Genomic DNA, 2,493 nt, shown 5'->3' on the forward strand with positions numbered 1-2,493 from the left:
CAGTAATTGTCACAACCATGGATTCAGCAGCACATCAGATTCGGCAATCCGCTTGTGAATATGCACATGTCAGCTAATTATTGTTTCATTGTGATAGTATTTAACTCCATCCATTCCATCGTAGTATTTGCGGAGACCTGGACATAGCTATGCTTCATTATCTGCATTCTGCTTTGCTTGAGAAATTGGACTATCAGGTCAACTGACTCTGGAGACTAGCGGTTTTCATTTTATACTTAGTTGTTCTTTTCAGCTGCAGTGTAGGCTTCATTTTCCATTTGAGTGTTTTAGTCAACAGCCCTGTTTGGCCTAGTGTTTAACATTGTTCACATTAAAGTCTGTGAACTATCGACCTGCCTCAGTGTCTCTCACTCCGCATTTGGGCAATATCCTCATCTGGTGACAGAAATAGCATTATGCTAACTGCTGCACATACCATGCCACCCCCAAAATATGAAATGCTTCATAATTATGCATGTCATCCTTTAGCAGGGGCCATGCTAATCTTCTGTGAACCATTCCATTTTTAATATCCTGTATATAATGACCAAGCGACCACAAATTTAAAAGACATTTGGACGGATACATGAATAGGAAAAATTTAGAAAGATGTAGGCCAAACATGGATAACTGAGACCAGTTTAGAAGGATATCTTGGTTGGCATGGATAAATTGGGCTGAAGGACCTGTTTCTATGCTGTGTTTCAAAGTCATACTTCGTTTGGTCTCTTTTCCATTGACATAGAAAATACCTTAAATTTACCTCTCCCCTTCCTGGTTTCACCTATTACCTTGTGTCTCTCCTGCTCCTCTCCTCACCTTTTAAATCTAATCCTCATCTTGTTTTTTACTCCAGTCCTGCTGAAGGGTCTCAGCCTGAAACATCAACTGTACTCTTTTCCATAGATGCTGCCTGGCCTGCTGAGTTCTTCCAGCATTTTGTGTGTGTGTGTGTGTGTGTGTGTGTGTTGTTTGGATTTCCAGCATCTGCAGATGTTCTCTTGTTTCTGCTTCTGTTTTAGTTAGTTTTTATTTTGCGTGGCTGAAATAAGAAGTCCTGTAATTCTGATTGCTTTCTTTCAATCATTTAAGGCCGTTTCTCTTATATATTTTTTTTAAACCAGCCAAGTTTCTATTACCGGTGAAGTATGGATACTGAGCAGAATGATACTGATGCTGAAAATCTAACCTGAAATGAAAAGTGCTGCAATCCTTCAGCAGTTTAGGCAACAAGCGTGGAGAGAGGAACAAACTTACCAGGCCAGATCACTCTGATGCCGAGATGGCATTCCAAAATAGGAATTTATTATCAGCACCACAATCAGTGCATTCAGTTTTCCATGCCCATGTACTGTAAAATGGAACTACAGATCAGGGGTGGAACATCTGAACTTCCCCCCTGTCCTTGGGCTCACCACTGAGATCAGGGGCATTTCTAGATTCTACTAACCTCAAGTTCCAGACACAATTCATACTCAACACTTTGTCTTTATTCCAGTCACAAATGCCATACAAACATACTGTTCAAGGGTCAGCATCATAAACATGATCATATGTCAAGCTTACGTATATTTGCATATTTGTTCACAGAGAATAAAAATAATAAATAAACAGAGATTAGGAATCATGGGATTGGTGTCTTCCAAACCTGTTCTGCTATTTTGTTGGATCCTTGTGGATCTCTATTAAAACCCCTTTTCATTTTTACATTAGTTCAATTAATATCAATGCTTCAATTAACTTTTCTGATTTAAATATGTTTTAAAATACATCTCTTCACTTATTTAAGTGCACTTAAACCACTTCTAAATGTCTTTGGTGATCAGTGACATTTAGAAGCAGTGGAAAAGGCTCCAAGTAGTGTGAGATTATCAGAAGGCCATCAGGATGGACACGGGAAGGAGCCCAGTTTCCACAGCCTGAGGTCTACTCATTGTTTTCAGATCACTGTCTCAGTGAAACAAGATATTGAGGTTACAAGGAGATTTTTGGGCACAAAGGTATCTTGTGGAAGTTGAATGTGAGATACGGGCTAGCCCAAGGATAATCTGGCCCGTTGATTCAGTTCATTGACCTTTCATCAGGTATGGACCAAGGCTGGATGAATAGAGTCATATAGCAGGTTGACAGAGAACCAGTCTCTAATTTCTGATTATTATTAGCTTGCTCTATTTGATCAAACTTATGCAAATATATATCTAGCATATTGTCACAAAGTGTTGTAAATGAATATTGTAACACTGCTTCAATCAGACTATCACGCATTCTCAGTTACAACTTTGCAATCATACTCAGACCTGAAATCTCTGACACAACGTATGTTCAGTTTCATAGTACTGTATATAAAGTCTATTGCTGCTGTGTCTATTCAGTTCCATGCCTAGATTGTCCAGTTGCTAGTGTAATTTTTCCCCTCTTTCGTTAATCATGATATGCTCTCTGCTCAGCTATATTTAAAAGTCAATAAACTTTACCAGCACCAGCTAGTTTAAG

General features: G+C 38.9%; 1 non-coding gene across 1 annotated transcript; it reads right to left on the bottom strand.

Moving 5' to 3' along the window:
• Nucleotides 1–447: 447 nt before the first annotated feature.
• On the bottom strand, nt 448–551 carry LOC140197128 (U6 spliceosomal RNA). Its single transcript, XR_011885849.1, has one exon. It is a non-coding gene; the product is annotated as a U6 spliceosomal RNA (small nuclear RNA).
• Nucleotides 552–2,493: the final 1,942 nt, after the last annotated feature.

The sequence above is a fragment of the Mobula birostris genome, chromosome 4 (assembly GCF_030028105.1).
Source record: "Mobula birostris isolate sMobBir1 chromosome 4, sMobBir1.hap1, whole genome shotgun sequence".
In the NCBI taxonomy this organism is placed as follows: Eukaryota; Metazoa; Chordata; class Chondrichthyes; order Myliobatiformes; family Myliobatidae; genus Mobula; species Mobula birostris.